Raw genomic sequence first — 18364 nt, 5'->3', positions numbered from 1 at the left:
CTAGATTGGGCAGATACCCCTACTCTGTTCCCCAGCTATGAGACCCTTATAACTTGAGGATTTTCCAGACCCTGCATCTGTCCTTCTACTTCCGGCTTCCCAGGCTTCCCAGTCTTCCTCTTCCATTGTCTTCCTCCAGTCCTCCCCTCAGCTCTCTTCTACCAACCTTTATTTCTCCACCTTCCCTTCTTCTGTCCAATCACTGGCTCCAGCCTTTATTTTACAAATTAAGATGGGCAGAAGGTTCACTAGAATTCACCTGTGTAATGATTCACACCTCCTCTTCAGCCCTTCACAGGAAAGGGTAATTAGTATCAAAATACAAGGCCAGGGCAATCCACAACATAACATGGTTGGTATTCACACCTGTAATTACTGCATTTGGAAGGATGAGGTCAGCCAACTACACTGCAAATCTGAGGCTAGTATAGGCTACACGTAGTAAAATGCCCACAAATCAAACCCAAACAATAGCAAAAGCCCCTCTCCTATCTCTTATTTAATTCTGAGTAAAAGCAACATTACTATTACAATGCTTAAAACAGAATTGTATAAAAACATTTTTTAGATGTTTTCTTAGAAGGTCTAGTAACTGAGATGTGTTATCTTTAAATCACCCTGTTTATACAAAATTCAGTACTACCTTAGGACAGACAGCTTATCTGTCTAAAATATATTTAGTTCTCCACTGAATACTGGTATTGCGTCAATTCTACAACAGAAAGCACATACATAAGTACTTAGAATGTGCTAGGTATCTGGTTTATACAATGCTACTGACAACATGAGTATATAACTTAGCAGCTATTTAATAAAAGGCATCCTCTTTTGAAAAGAGGCACATAGCTAAATCTACCCAATGGTGAATATTAAGTACCAGTTATTTAATTATTTAAATTTTCTTCAACCTTGTCCTTTGATTTTTTTTCCTGTAAGGAAAAAAAAAAAAACTGCAACAGAAATACTATTCAAACTTTAATTAGGAAAAAGTCTATAGAACAGAACACTCTAATTTAGCTTTCTTCTAAAATTCCAATGGCTTCATGGCATGGTAGTGGAGAATTTCAATCTTAGCACTTAGAGGCAAAAGCAAAGTCTCTGTAAATTCTAGGCTAGCATGATCTACAAAGTGAGTTCCAAGCTAGTTAGGGTTACATAGTGAGATCATGACTCAAATAAATAAACATAAAATTTCATTAGCTTTTACTCTGTCTTCCATTTTTCAATAGAATTCTTATCTAAGGATGATATCTATATAGTCATGGTTCTCTGAGTATTTTGGTTTTTGCCTCCCTCTTCTTATATTTGGTAAATATTTTTTTCCCCAAAGCACTGTGGATGTCAGGAAAGGGGTTTGCAATATTTTTATAGTTGTTGTCACCTCCCAATAATGACTTAATTTGGTAATTGGTTAAAATTTAAATTTGGCCCAGTTTATTAAAGCATTTCCAAGACTGGGAATATCCCTTGCCTAGAATGCTTTAAATCCTAGGTTCTGTTCTTGGCATCTGGAAAAACACAAATTATAGCTTCTGGACTTTTAGAAAAGAATGTCTAAAATTTTAGCTTTGTCAAAATATTAATAAGTCAGCAAACATTCTTAACACTATACCATCTAAAATGTCTTCCAAATTTTAGGTCCTGTTTTCAGGGTGAAAAGTAGCTAGTACCTATTTGAAAGCCTTCATCACAAGATTTTTACTAGGTAGGAATAATTTGGTTTCTGTTGTTTTCAACCTTAAAAAGTGTTACACTAGTCAGCATGACTGGGCTACCCACTGATGTCAAAGACAGCTGTAAAAGCAGTTCTTTCTCAAAAGCAGAAGCTGGAATGTATTTAATCAGCAAGTAAATGGTATCTCGTGCTTGACAACAACCATCTGGGCACAGAGGTGGAAATTCAGGAGAAATAGCTCAAATGTATCTGAACATTCAAAGCAGAGGAGAGACACTCTTCTTTCATTTTCCTTAGTAAATGGACAAATGCACAACTAATAACTCAAGCTAGTATCTGAGAGTTTACTGTGTACAAGATGTCCAACTTCTCTGTGAACTTTTCATTTGCCTTTGTTTTTTTTTTTTTGCTTTTACTTATTTTTTAAAGATTTATTTGTTTGTTTGTTTGTTTAATGTATATGAGTATACTCTAGCTGTCCTCAGACACACCAGAAGAGGGCATTGGATCCCATTACAGATGGTTGTGAGCCACCATGTGGTTGCTGGGAATTGAACTCAGGACCTCTGGGAGAGCGGTGAGTGCTCTTAAATGCTGAGCCATCTTTCCAGCCCCTCTGTGAACTTTTATAACCATCATCATATGCAGTAGACAAACAACAGAAAGATTTTAAAAGTTAAGTAATTTACATAAGATAACCCAGCTAGTTAAGCGGAGTCTCAGATCCAGATCATTTTTCAAAATTAAAAATACTTCTGGACAGCCGGGCGGTGGTGGCGCACGCCTTTAATCCCAGCACTCGGGAGGCAGAGGCAGGCGGATTTCTGAGTTCGAGGCCAGCCTGGTCTACAGAGTGAGTTCCAGGACAGCCAGGGCTACACAGAGAAACCCTGTCTCAAAAAACCAAAAAAAAAAAAAAAAAAAAAAAAAAAATACTTCTGGACTACTCAATTCAGATAAAATCATGCATACTATTTCAAATCACTATACATTTTAACTGACAGTTGTAAATAAGTTCTTTAGAGAATAGAACTATAAAAACCTAGCATAGTTCACAAACTTTGTTCAGTAAATAACTGTTTAACTAAATCATCCCTCACTTCGGTGAATGATTATACACATACACTGTAAAAATAACAACCTTTATTTTTCCTAGGAAAGAAATTGAATAGGAAGTACAGGGTTACTACTTAGTTGTCTATACCAGTTATTATTAAAATCTTTCTTAGTATAATGCATTTCTTACAATTAATAAAATTATTACCATATTAACTAAAGTTCATGGCTTGTATTACTGTTTACTATTTATCAATTTTGACAAATTAACAATATTGTGTATCTATAGTTTCATACCCTTCTGATGCCTCCCTTCCCACCTCACCCCCATAATCTCTTCCAATCACTGATCTGTACTATCTACATAGTTTTGCAAATTTTTGGCATTTATTAGTCACTTTTAAGAGTTCTTCCTATATTATTGACACGAATAATTTCTTGGCAATTATTTTCTCCCAGTTCTATGGTTTTTCTTTTAACAATGTCACTTGCAGAACAGCTGTCACATACTGTCTATTTTTAACACTGAGTTCTTACTAACTAGTGAAGGGGTCTTTAGGAATCAGATTCCTGAAACACACACACCCCAAAATCAAATTAATCTAAGATAATAAAAATGTTATATGACACAGAAACACTTTAGTATTACTTTTTAAAAAAAAAAAAATTATCATGTAACTACTGCAACTAGAAATGGGAGTTTCTGAGACAAATTAGTAAATAAAATTTAAAATCCCTTTTTAAAATTCCATTTTTCGCACAAAATTTAAACTTAAGAGTAAAAGCTGAATTTTTTAAATCTTTCTGATAAAAATACTTTAGCCAGGCATGATGGCACATGACTTTTAAGTCCCAGAGCTTAGAGGCAGATGCAGGTGGGTCTCTGTGATTTCAGGGCCAGTCTAGTCCACATAGTGAGTTCTAGGATGGCCATGGCTATGTACAGACTCTTGTCTCAAAAACAAAATTCAAACAAACTAACTACTTTAAATCCCAGCACTCAATAAGCAGAGGCAGGTGAATCTCTGTGCAGCCAACCTAGTCTAAATATCATGTTCCAAGCCATCCAGAGATACTAAAACTGTCAAGTAGAATATCTAATTGGATTATTCTGCAATTTCTAGCTGTTTAAGCTTGCAACATACAACATAAATAATTACTCACAAAAGATGTCTCTAATACTAAAAGCAGGTGCCAAAGCCTAAGCTTATACGAACAAAGACAGTTTCTATTTTCATAAAAATATCTCAAGTTAACAAATAATTTACATCAGCAATAGAATGTATTTACAAAAATAATCACATCAATAAAGCAAAACATCTCAAACCTCGGAGTGGAGAAAGTTACCAAAGCATCAACTCTACTCAAACTGTATACCCTATAACACTCAAGCTTTTGATTGCTTTTCAACTTCAATAGAATGAATTAGAAAACATGTATTTTATTTATTGACGATCAGGTAGATTCTGACATAAACTAGGTAGTACTGAATAACAAATGAAAGTCACTCTTTTTTTTAAGTTGTAATTGCATCATTACTAACTCTTTTTTAGTTTTTAAAAATGTATTATTAGCTTGGTATGGGAGTATGTTTGCATGTGTGTGTGCACACCACAGTGCAGATATGGAGGTATAATAAATAATTGGTTCTCTCCTCCTATTGTGTGGGTCCTAAGGATCATACTCAGGTTGTTGGGCTTAGTAGCAAAATGCCCTTAGCCTCTAAGCCATCTCGCCTGAACAACCCTTAAATTTTAGAGACAAGGAGGCCTCAAACTTAAGATCCTTCTGTTGCCACAGAACCAGTGCTGGGTGCAAAGTACCACCAAAAATTTTAAAGCAAAATATACAAGATTCTTCCATAGCACCTGAAGTACTATAGAATAACTGTTACAAGTTGATTAGACTATTGCAATAGGGATAAGATACTAACAATTTACAAAGTTCACAAGTGGTTTCCTTGAATAGCTATCATCTACTTGTCTTGACCTTGCATTTTCTTATTTCAAAAATAAAAGCAGTAATAGATCAACTTCAATGATGATGAGATAATTAAATGAGTTTTTGTGAGGGAGGGAGGCAAAGCATAGCAGGCATGTACGTGCTCAAGGCTTTCACTTAAGTATTGCCTGGGCATTTTCAACTCTATGCTAATGTTACTCCAAGTACTGGACACAGTTGAAATGATTGCTATTCTTTAAAAAAAAGACTTTGTTAAAATGAGAAGAGTCAAATATTTAAACTAATATTCACGTTTAGATAAAGAGACTAAAAACTAACAGTAAACCAGCTTGAGGAAAGGCAGCCAGTGCTAGAAATGAAATCACAGGGTCATCAAAGCTTCCTGGAAGAGAAGGATTTAAAGGAGAAATTAACGCAACTACAGACACAGTATTAGAGCCAAAATAATAATTTTGAGTTGTTTTAAAGGCAAGAAACAACAAACATAAAAAAACAGTAAAATCTCTTAAAGAGCAGACATTGTAATGTCTACCCTAATATGTCTTAGTTATGGTTTTTATTAGCGTGATAAAAAACCAGGACCAACAGCAACTTGAGGAGGAAAGGACTTATTTTAGAAGTCAGGGCAGAAACCTGGAGGAAGGGAACTGATGCAGAAGAGTGCTGCTTACTGGCTAGCTCTCCGTGTCTTGCTCAACTTGCTTTCTTATACAATCCAGGACCACCAGCTCAGGGGTGGCACCACCTACAACAGGCTGGGCTCTCCCACATCCATCAATAATTGTGAAAATATCCCCGAGTCTTGTCTACAAGCCAATCTTATGGAAGCATATTTTCAATTGTGGTTCCTTCTCAGATAATGATAACTTGTAACAGAAACTAACAGTATTTCCCAATGTTGTACATGGTCTTTTAAGTTTTTATTAGTGCATACAAGTAAGTATGTAGACACACACACAGAATGTGGGGGAAGGGGCACATATTGCAATCAGGGGACAATTTTGTAGAATCAATTCTCTCCTTCCAACTTCACATGGGTATGGGAATCAAATTTAGGATGACAGATTGGAACAAAGAGTACCTATACCTAATGAAATGTCTTGCTAGCCCAGGTATTTATGATGTAAAGTTAAACAAATGTGGGGTCAAATTTCAGCCCTACTACTTATAAATGACAAGATAATGTAATTGACAACTCTAAGCCTCAGTTTACACAATTGGAAAATGTGTACAATAAAGAAGCCTAAGTCTAATCATCAGAACAATTCCTAGAATACAGAAAATTGCCTAACAAGTGGTGATTATAATTAATGTGACTGAAAACTCGGTATTATTATTAAATACAAAATAAAAAAGAAATAAACGCCATGAATTTGAGAGACAGGAAAGTATGAAGGTAAATGGGAAGTGTTAGAAGGAAAAAAGGAAAGAAAATGATACTGTAATTTCAAAAGAATAAAACATTTTTAAAAGATAAAAAGCAAAACAAAACAGAAAACCCCACACTCTGAAATGCTGCATTAGTCACTATTTTGTTGCTATGAATAGACACCATGATCAAGGTTAACTCTCATAAAAGAAAATATTTAATTGGGGCTGGTTTACAGTTTCTGAGGCTTAGTCCATTATCATCAAGGCGAGAAGTATGGCAGCACTCAAGCAGACATGGCACTGGAGAAGCAGCTGAGAATTCTACATCATGATCCATAGATAGAGAGAAAGAGACTCCGCCTGGTATGGACTTTTGAAACTTCAACATTTCCTCCAACTGGCCACATCTACTCAACAAGGCCACACCTTCTCATCTTTATCATTTTTTCAAACAGTTTCACTCCCAAGTGAAATACGTAAGCCTATGGGGGTCATTCTTATTCAAACCACCACAATGGCAAATTTCAAAATACAGCATATACCATGCCTTTATTAAAATGTGAATCCTAGGTATCAAACTTATGTTCTTGCAAATTTCATAAGAAACGCTTTCCAGCCCATGAGTTGACATGTAATCACGTAAATCTGACTTAGTTGTAGCTGTACTATGTATCTTATAACTTTTTATGCATAGCTGTTTCATTTTGTCAATTAGATTTTGCATTCCATACATAAGTTCTTATTTCCTTCTATAAAAGGAATAGCTTTTTATAATTCAGACAATAAGAGCTCTCTGGAGCACCACAATACAGCATTTTTTTTTCAATATAGAATTTGTATCCAATTCTTCACCAAATTTTATACTAAAGAGTAAGAAATATAATTTATTCTATTTTAATGTAAAATGGCCATTCCAAAAATAGAAATTACTCTAACAAAGATTCACCAAACTAATATTTTTCACACAAATCTGCTAAATTAAAAAAAAAATGCTTTCTAGCTGACATACATATATATACGAAATACCACCAACCATTAACAAATTCTAAGAAGCTTCAGAATTTAACTAGTTTAACTCCCTTAAGTAAAAAAAAAAAAGATCCTTCATACAATGGCAGTGTGCAAGTCTTCTTTAGTGTTTCGTGTGTGTGTGTGTGTGTGTGTGTGTGTGTGTGAATTTCTCTGACTAGCCCAGCATACATAATTTCTATCAAGTAATGTTAATTTACCAAACCCCAAAGCACTTCCTTACTTCTTTCCAACATTACCTAAGCCTCCATCAGCAATTCAGAAACATGCTCAGCATATTCTGTGCACATTTGTAATCCCAGCATTTGGAGGCTGAAGCAACAGCATCCCAAATTCAAGGCCAGTGTGGACTACAGAGCTAGCTGAAGGGTAGCATGAGCTTAAAAAAAGCAAGACCCCGTATCAAAGCCAAAAATATTCCTTAGTGGTGGAAGATCTGCCTATTATGTGGGCAGGATAACCATTTCAAACCCAATGTAGACCAAACAGTGAGTTCCAGAAAGGGAAAGAGGGGAATGAAGAAGAGAGAGAAGAGGGAAAAACACATCAGAAATCATCATCTTCACATGAAAATTAAGGTGATGAACAACTTTTTAAAAAATCAATTACTTCTTTGTATTCACTGAGCATGCATTATTAGAATTACTTTCAATATGAATTATATTCCCAATTATAATTTTAAATTGTTAAGTTTGCAAGAGAACTTAGTATCATTTGTAAATCCACTTAACTTGGTCACAAGAAAACAGCTGTACATTGCAACATACAAAAGCATGGGTGCCACTAAAACTCATTCATAAATGATTACACACACACACAAAATAAGGATAATATTTTCAGTTGGCTGATGGGTAAGCTATGGTATATAAAATATCTGGTATGAAAAAGAAATGTGCTAACAAGTCATTAAATGAGACAGAAGATCATTAAATGCAAAATGAAGAAATGGCTATATATATTATATTATTCCAACCATATGACATTCTGGAAAATGGGAAACTATAGTGACAATAAAATGTTCAATAATGAAAGGGAGTAGAAAATGACAAATAGTATGGAATATTTTAAGAACAGCAAAAGTATTGTTATGATTATACATATTATCACTATACTGTAAGATGCATGCCTTTATACATTTATCAAAATCCACAGAATATACAATACCAAGAGTAAACCCTAGTGTATCACAAACTGAGCAGTAATGATGTGACAGCTTCATGTAGGTGGCAAATGTACCACTCAGGGGCAGGACATTAACAGGAGGAAGAGCTGTACAGGTGAGACAAGGGATATATGAGAACACTTCTATACATCTGCTCCATTTGACTATGATCCTAAATTTCTCAACAACTTAAGTCTACTAGAAAAATAAATAAAATGGAGCTGGAGAGACAGCTCAGTGGCTAGAAACACTTGCTGCTCTTCCAAAAGACTGGAGTTCACCTGGTGGATCACAATGGACCATGACTCCAGCTCTGAAATATGTGACACCCTCTTCTGGCCTCCTTGGGTATTTACATACACATGACAGACATACACATAAGAAAAAGAAAAATAAATCTTAAAAAATTATACATGTTCAAAAGCTATATTAATTCTCAAGTGAAAGTGACTAATGTACATTCTACTAAAGACTGATAATGTCAGAGAAGTATCCAATCTTTCATTCATCCAATAAATACTTAATAAAAAATAGGAGAAATGATTACTAACCTGACCAGGCAAAATACTTGGTAAGTGGTTTTTAAAACGTTATTAACCATTGTTTATTTCAAAATGAGACTTGTCATATATGATTAAAGAGTCTATCAATTACAAGTTGATTTTAACAATAAATTAAATTCAGTGTTCATTATATAAAACAAACACAAGAGTTTGTCACATATACTAATAAAATGAATGGGAGGCTGGGAAGATGTGAAGTCTATAAAGTACCTATCACATAAGAATGATGACTTGTACCCACACAGATCCCGGGCACCCGTATAAAAGCAGGGCATGGTGGTAAACATCTATAACCCCAGCAATGGGAAGGGAAGAGGCTGTACAGGTGTATCTATGGACCTTATCACCAGTCTAGTCAGTCAGTGAGATCTTGGGTCAAATAGATTACATCAAACAGTACAGTGGCAAACACTTGAGAAGATACCATGTATATGGCCTTCATATACATGTATTTATACTGCATACATAGGATCACAGACACAAAAGTAAAGCAAAACTCTGTGTGCATGTTTATAATTATCACAAACTAAATGTAGATGAGTAACAGAAACTTCTTAATAGTAATATGTAAGTCAAAAACCTCCAAAATTCTTATATTTTACCAAGGTAAATGAACAGGTTGCCATTTCAAAACCTTAGACATTTCTTCCCTCCTTCCTTACTTAGGTGTTTAAGTTTCTCACATAAGTGCAATAGGCTGTTAGAAAACATTAATCAACACTTACAATTTAGAGGATGGACATAAATAATTTTCAAAGTTTCTTTTTAAATTATCACATCCCTAGTTAATATTTATGAGGATAATTTCACAAAAGCAGTTACAAAACGAAGGCAGAGGAACATGGCTATATATAGTTATGCCAGTGGAAGAAAAAGGAAATTTCTCTTTTCTTAAAAAGGAGAAAATAGGTTCAGTGAAAATGTTTCCTAAATCACAATTTCATAGTATTTTGACCAAATCATTTATTACTCAGAAATAACACTTCGAAGAACCAGATAATGGTAAACAAAGCTGAGTTCATTTGATTCAGACAGGTGGCTAGTCTAGAGCTCTGTGTTAGCAGCCAAAACCCACCCACAATAGCCCTAAAGATGATTATGCAAATGCCAGCTACTGAGTATTTTCCCAGGAACAGGAGAAGGGTTCCTAGTAGAAGCAGCAATTGTTCAGCAATCATGTGGAAAAACAAGCAGAGTTGTGTTGGGGATTTTTTTTCTCTCTCCCTTAATTGCTGGAGGCAAAGTGTTTTCATTAAGGGAACTACTTCAGAATGTATGAGATATATAAACACTTACACATACACACATGTGTATTTATTAGATGTATGTTTCTCAAAAACCATGAGCAGTTTATCCCACTCTCATCCCAAGGTCCCTAGGCTGAACATTCTCCCTTCTTTTCAATGCCAGCACTCACTCATCTGTTAGGTACCTGTTCCCTTGCTAATAAGACAAACAGAAATTTGGAAACAAACTTTTAACACTTTGCTTTACACCTTGTTTTACTTTTAAGACTTCATTTCCTTTCTCATTAGGGACACAATGTAACAGGTGAAACCCATAAGAAATATAACACTGACAAGCCAACACTATTGCTTAACTGCATGCTATTAATATTTTGATGTAAAGTCATCAGTTTCTAAATGGCATAGTTTTCAAGCTTCTAACATCTCGTTTTATGATTCTCTCTAGAATTAAAAGGACTGGGCTTGGTAGCATATGCCTTTAATCTCAGGGGTGGGAAGGCAGAGATAGTAGATCTCTGTGAGTTGAAGGCCAGCCTAATCTACAAAGACAGCTCTAGACCAACAACCTGAGTTTCAACTCCAGAACTCACTTGGTAGAAGGAAGACTTCCATCCTGAGACTACAGAGGAGAGACAGAGAGAGAGACAGAGACAGAGACAGAGACAGAGAGAGAGAGAGAGAGAGGGGGGGGGAGGGAGGGAGGCGCGAGCATCACATTTTCTTATGGTGTGATTTCTGATTATACAACATTCAAAAAGCATATAACATGCATTTATTTCCTACCCCATCCTACTCAACCCTCAGCTCTCTCTTCTGTATTAGACAGGGACACTGCTTATTTTGACTAGGTTACTAAGATGTAATTTCTTTTGTTACTGTGATGGAACTCAAAGGTTTCCACAACTCTTATGCTGCAAAATGTTACAAAGTTCTGCTAAAGTATATTTAAGGAAGGATCTTAATTAAATATTTATAAGCTGAAAGTATGATATTCATCATAGATATAATCTTAAACATATTTAATTCATATAATATATAAATATATTACTTTAAAACAAGACATTATAACTTGAAAGTTCGCCTGCTTTGAAATGATTGTTCCTTATGGGAACAAAGAACTTTAATTGTGTCTCTTATTGCACTACAGTGTGTTTAATGTTATTCATACATTCATTTGTTAGTCCTAAATGCAAACAAATGTGTGAGTCACAATCACAGTTTAAAAAGAGTACACACCCTGGTAAGAAAAGTATTTAGGGCTTTTTTTGTTTTGTTTTGTTTTGATTTTTAAAAAAGGGAGGGTTGGTATATTCTAACATAGTATTACATTCTATTTCCTGTTCAAAAATATTTTTTTAACATACAAAAGATGGCTAAAAATTTAAAAGAACAAAGATGCAGAGAAACTTGAAGCCTTTTATGTTACTACTGAATATGCAAAATGGTGGAACTACTTCAGTTTAGGAAGATCCTGAAAATACCAGGAATTAAGTTAGCTATAAACCCAAGAAAACTAAAAACATATGTCCATTTAAAAACTTGTACATGGGCTCTCTGCTCCTCCCAGTTCTAGAGACAGCTGCACCTTCTTGTGCAGTGACAGCCTCGTCCCGTAGACAAAATGGTGAATGTCGGTGTGAAAGGATTTGGCCATATTGGGCACCTGGTTAGCAGGGCTGCCTCTTCAGCTCTGCACTTGGCAAAGTGGAGATGCTTGCCATCAACAGCCCCTTTACTGACCTCATGCATGATCTACATGTTCCAGTATGACTCCACACATGGCAAATTCAATGGCACAGTCAAGGCTGAGAATGGGAAGCTTGTCATCAACAGGAAGCCCATCACCATCTTCCAGAAGCAAGATCTTGCTAACATCAAATGGGGTGATGCTGGTGCTGAGTATGTTATGGAGTCTACTGGTGTCTTCACAACCATGGAGAAGGTCGGGGCCCAATTGAAGGGTGGGGTCAAATGGGTCATCATCTCTGCCCCCTCTGCTGATGCCCCCATGTTTGTGATGGGTGTAAACCATGAGAAATATGACTCACTCAAGATTGTCAGCAATGCATCCTTCATCACCAATTGCTTAGCACCCCCCCCCCCCCCGCACTCCGCACCAAGGTCATCCATAACAAGTTTAGCATCGTGGAAGGGCTCATGACCATGGTCCATGCCATCACTGCAACTCAGAAAACTGTGGATAGCCCCTCTGGAAAGCTGTGGCGTGATGGCCATGGGGCTACCCAGAACATCATCCCTGCATCCACTGGTGCTGCCAAAGCTGTGGGCAAGGTCATTCCAGAACTGGACAGGAAGCTCACTGGCATGGCCTTCTGTGTTCCTACCCCCAATGTATCAGTTGTAGATCTGACATGCTGCCTGGAGAAACCTGCCAAGTATAATGACATCAAGAAGGTGGTGAAGCAGGCATCAGACAGCCCACTGAAGGGCATCCTGGGCTACACTGGAGCAAGAAATGGTACAAAGATGATATAGTCTAACCTTGTTTGCATCCATTCTCTTTTTCACCACAGAAAAGATTTTGACAAGCTATCGACATCTGGCATAACACCTGCTTTTGTGAATAAAATTTTATTGTATGTCAACCACACCCATTTACCTACATGTTATTTATAGTTATTTGTTTGTTTGTTTATGGAGTAGTTGCTACAGAGACCCTATGACCTGTAAAGCCAAAAATCTTTACTGTCTAGCTCTGCAGAAAAGTTACCAACAGCCAAATAGAGGTATGGTAATATCTAACACAATTCATTTAATATTTTAGCAACTATTGCCGGGCGGTGGTGGCGCACGCCTTTAATCCCAGCACTTGGGAGGCAGAGGCAGGTGGATTTCTGAGTTAGAGGCCAGCCTGGTCTACAGAGTGAGTTCCAGGACAGCCAGGGCTACACAGAGAAACCCTGTCTCAAAAAAAAAAAAAAAAAAAAAAAAAAAATTTAGCAACTATCAAGGCATTTTAGGGAATTTGAAGACTATTATGTTTGTCTTTTCTTTTTTCTGATCTATACCCTATTCTCCCCAATCCCCAGAATCAGTAGTTTATTCATATCACTCTCCTATGAAAACTAGTTTAAAACTTTTTACATATTATTCATTATCACTCTCCTATGAAAACTAGTTTAAAACCTTTTACATATTTTGTTTCCAGTCATTATTCCTCAGATACTGATACATAGGTCAGAGCCAATGTTTTCTTGTGGGTGATTGGTTTAAATTCTTCAAATAAAATTCATGTTATTTTTTCCTTTCAAATTTTACTTTGGCTTTCATGTAGACTAGGCACTCAGCTATGTTATTATTGGTAATACAAATGGTGTTACACTATCAGGCATTTTTACATTAGCAGCTCTTATTGAGATCAAACTGAAACCACTATGCCTCTCACCTATCTTGCTCTTAAGTCACCTCATTTTATCCTGAGCCTACTGCAAGACATTTACTCCTGTGAGATTCCATTGTATTAAGCTTAATTCATTATGACAGTTCTTTAAGTTTCTTCATCCTGATTCTGTCATTGGCACACACGCACATGTGTGCATACACACAGACACACACACACATTTTTTAAAAATACAAAAATAAAGTTTCTGTAAGCATATATGGAATAGGTCACTCTCATTAAAATAGACTTGAGATTACTATTAAATACAGAATGCTCTTAAACAGGCCTCTTTCAGGGAAAAACAGGAATGACTGAAAAACAGAACTAGAAGCCAGGTGGTGGTAGCACACACCTTCAATCCCAGCAATACAGAGGTAGGCAGATCTCTAAATCGAGGTCAGCCTGGCCTACAAAGTAAGTTCCAGGACAGCCAGGGCTACACAGATGGTGTTACACTATCAGAAATCCTGTCTGAAAAAAGCAAAATAAACAACAACAAAACCAGAAATTAGAACAAAAGTACACATCACCTCTGAGGGTAGCACTGTTATCAATCTAACCTAGATTAAATTAGTATCAAGAACTAATTTATGGTGTTAAAAATTTTAAATACTGATGTATACAGTTTCACTTTAGTGTGGTTTAGAAGCATTTCTAAATAAAAAGCTGCAATTTCATTTGCTTTCTGTTTAATACTATAAAATAGCAACTGTAGAAGTCCTTTGACTTCCCATATTATCAGGTGTTCTGGTTAGCCCCGATTACCAACATCTTGGAGTTACAGTTACCCCGAAGACAATCTTTTGGGTCTGTGCTTGAGAGTATTTCTAGAGAAGTTTAACTGAGGCAAGAAAACCAACTCTAAATGAGGGCAGCACCATCCTATCCAACTGGATCCTGGACTCAATAAAAGAAGGCTGGGCATCAGTATTCATCTTTATGTTGCCAACAAGACACAATGTGACAAGATGCCTTAAATTCCCATCACCAGCCTTCCCTGCAACAAACCATGAGCCCAAATACAGTCTTTCTTCCTTAAGTTGCTTTTGTCAAACATTTATTACAGGAGCAAGAAAACTAATACAACAGGCAAGAAGACAGTTTCAGTAACAACATTAAACATTTTGCCCAATTCTTGTCTTTTTTCCCTACATTTATTTATTGAAATATAACTTGTCTATAAATTAAAAATTTTTTAAGATCATAGTTACAACTTTTAATGCAACTTCCCAATAATTCATCTTACCAGGTTTTCTAAATTATCCATTCATAAATTAGTGACACAGAGACAGAGACACACCCAGAGAGAAAGAGAGAGAGAGAGGTACAGATAGTCAGACAGACAGACAGATACATAGACACACAGAGAGACACAGAGAAGGAGAATAGTCCTTTAAAACAAACAGCTGTAATGCACACAGGGTAACAAAGTACAGCCTTTGACTATTTTATTAAGGAAAGTTTGAAGTACTGTTACAGGCATTTGTTTCCCAACTGCCTATGGCTGTTTTCATTCTCCATTAGGGAAGACAGTTAATTTGGCAGAGATCATATGTTACTCAAAGTATGAAATATTTACTGTTTTGTCTTTTGGGGGTGAGAGAGGGAGTTGGCCAAGCTCTGCTCTGGATGGCTAAAACATAGCCCATCCGAATGACCTCTCATTCTTTTCCTTCCTCCAATTACTCATTGAAGTTAAGACAGAGGTAATTTAAATACTCTGCCCTCACACTGCTGCCTCACACTCCTGACTCAGCCTGCTGAGGGCTGGGATTACATGTATGATCCACCACACCATCTTTATTCAACAGTTTTTAAAATGATACATTTATATTAAGACACAATAATTAGCTGGGTGTGGTGACACATACCTGCAGTCTTAGCAGTCTAGAAGCTCGTGATTATAGTGCCTATGAGGGCAGCTTGGGCTACAGAGTAAGTTCAGTGTCAACCAGGGCTCCACAGCAAGACTCTATTCTCATAAAATCACAAATAAACATCCCCATAGAGAGACAACAGGTGATGCTTTGGCGCACACAACTGGCAGACAGTGCCATGATGTCTCTCCATATTCTCGAAACATCCTGACTCTGGGGAGGTCCAGGAGACAAGTGACTACACAGCTTCCTGGTGGAACCCATCAGCTGCCATGCCTGGAACAAGGACCGAACACAGATGGGCCCATCTGCCCCAACCACCATGAGGTGCACATCTATGAGAAGAGCAGCTCCAAGTAAAACAAGGTGCATAGGCTCAAGGAGCACAACGAGCAGGTGACAGGCATCAACTAGGCCCCTGAGAGCAACGAAACTGTGACCTGCAGCACAGACAGCAATACCTATGTATGGACACTGAAGGGCCGCATGTGGAAGCCCACAATGGTCATCCTTCGGATCAATCGAGCTGCCCACTGTGTGTACTGGGCCCCCAATGAGACAAGTTCACTGTGGGCAGTGGCTCCCATGTCATTTCCATCTGTTATTTTGAGCAGGAAAATGACTGGTGGGTGTGCAAACATCAAAAAGCCCATCTGCTCCACTGTCCTCAGCCTGGACTGGCATCCCAACAACGTGCTCCTGGCTGCAGGCTCCTGTGACTTCAAGTGCAGGATCTTCTCTGCCTATATCAAGGAGGTGGAGGAATGACCAGCCCCTACACTGTGGGGCTACAAGATGCCCTTTGGGGAGCTGATGTTTGAATCGAGCAGCAGCTGTGGCTGGGTGCATGGTGTCTGCTTCTCGGCCAGTGGGAGCCGAGTAGCTTGGGTCAGCAATGACAGCACTCTGTGCCTGGCAGATGCTGACAAGATGGCCATGGCAACTCTGGCCTCTGAGACCTTACCACTTCTGGCTATCACCTTCATTGAAGAAAATAGTCTAGTAGCAGTGGGCCACGGCTGCTTCCCGGTGCTGTTTACCTATGACAATGCTTCAGGGACATTGAGCTTTGGTGGCCAGCTAGATGTGCCCAAGCAGAGCTCCCAGCGTGGCATGACAGCCCGAGAGCGCTTCCAGAACCTTGAGAAGAAGGCCAGCTCTGAGGTGGGTGCAGCCACAGGGGCCAGCCTGGATTCACTGCACAAGAACAGTGTCAGTCAAATCTCAGTGCTAAGCAGAGGCAAGGCCAAGTGCTCACAGTTCTGCACTACAGGTATGGATGGTAGCATGAGCATCTGGGATGTGAAGAGCTTGGAGTCAGCCTTGAAGGACCTGAAGATCAAATAAGCTGTGAGGAGTGCAGCCCTCATCTCAACTGCTGGGGAGGAGGGAGAGGGGTTAGGCTGAGGGCTGTTTTGCGGAATGCTTCTAGGGTACATTACAGGTCTGCAATGGGGCTGCTCTATTTCCAAGGACAAAAAGAGGCAGCTGGGGAACTTTCCTGCCTATTTAACAAAAATGTGCCTTTTAAAGAAATGCTTTCATTTACTGGAAACCAAAAATAAGACAAAAAACCCAAAGCACAATGCTGATCACAAACTGCTTCAAAATGTGGGCTAATATACGTAACAAATGTGGACAGTCCCCACCCCACCCCCCCCAAAAAAAAAAACCATAGAAACAAAAGAGTAATGAAGAAGTCAGGATGATCTATCTTACTGAGGACATCAGATCATATGGCCCTCTTCAGCCCCTCCCCAATCTCAAGCTCCTGAATAAAACTGACTCCTTCACAAAAGAAGGAAAAGCATCAACAATAGAATGGTACAGAAAATACTGTTATACTTTGGATTTTACTTGTTACTCATAATCTAATCTTAATACATTAAATTCATCCATTGTTACCTAATTCAATTATTTTAAAATAAAATCCTTTTCTGAAAAAGTATATCAGAGTATGTCATTATAGTCCTTTATGAATTATAAATGCAAAACCTAGAAAATAGAAGGATATCCTGCCATTCTGAGAACAATCCCTTACTGTTAAATACCTCTTAAATAATTTCCTATGATTTTTTAAAATTCCTTTGCAATATACAGAATGAATACAAATTCTTAAAAATTGTTAACAAGCATAAGCTGCAATTTGTTTTTAAGTTTTCAACTGTAGGACAATAGTGCTAAAATATTTTAAGCACTTATTGATGTATTAACAAGTACTTGTGTTCTGCTCTTCACAAACTATGATCTGTAAGAAGGGAAACATGACATCTCTCCACAGTGAGTTTCTACCCTAGCTAAAGTATCTTTAATCACTCTTTTTAAATACTTTTTATTCTTTTACATATGAGTGCTTTGCCTGCATGTTTGTCTGTGTACCATGTATGTGCCTGGTGCCTTATAGAGACCAGAAGGTGATGTCAGATCTCCTGGAACTGGAGTTGTAGATAGTTGTTAGCCTCTATGCAAATGCTGGGGATTGAACCTGGGTCCTCTGAAAAAAACAAAGAGCAAGAGTCCTTAACCACTGAGCCATCTCTCCAGTCCAAATTATTTTTTTAATTATATGTGCATGCGTGTGCACCATGACACACATGTGAAGTGAGAGTTCTCTCCTACGATGTGGAGTACAGGGATAAAATAGGTTACCAGGTATGGTGACAGTGGGTGCCTTTACTAGCTGACCCATCTCCCATCCCATGACAAAGCACCTTTCAAAAAAATAAAATAAACCCAGAGAAAAACACAAATCTAAGTAATGAGAAGGTATAGTCATAGAACTAGTCCTGGCAGACTCAGCTTGAAATTTAAAAAAATATTCAAAGAGAAAGAAAAAGTACTGGAACACCAAATGGATGAAATAAAAAAGGTGGCTTGGCACAGTGGGATGAGCCTCTAGTCCCAATTACCTGGGAGGCTGACAGATGAGAATTCCTTGAGTCCAGGAATCGATGATGGCCAGCCTGAGCAACACAGTGAGATAGGAATGGGCAAGGAGCATACCTGGACATACGTGTCC

The 18364-nt window shown here is 37.6% G+C and overlaps 1 protein-coding gene and 1 pseudogene across 2 annotated transcripts in view; one reads left to right on the top strand and one right to left on the bottom strand.

Moving 5' to 3' along the window:
- Nucleotides 1–18364, bottom strand: part of Fchsd2 (FCH and double SH3 domains 2) — a 185586-nt gene that overhangs the window by 118847 nt on the left and 48375 nt on the right. The gene's annotated exons all lie outside the window — the stretch shown is intronic.
- On the top strand, nt 15587–16861 carry LOC117712462 (actin-related protein 2/3 complex subunit 1B pseudogene; annotated as a pseudogene).

This window comes from Arvicanthis niloticus, chromosome 1 (genome assembly GCF_011762505.2).
Source record: "Arvicanthis niloticus isolate mArvNil1 chromosome 1, mArvNil1.pat.X, whole genome shotgun sequence".
In the NCBI taxonomy this organism is placed as follows: domain Eukaryota; kingdom Metazoa; phylum Chordata; class Mammalia; order Rodentia; family Muridae; genus Arvicanthis; species Arvicanthis niloticus.
The sequence above is the reverse complement of the archived record's forward strand: the minus strand, read 5'-3'. Positions and strand labels throughout refer to the sequence as shown.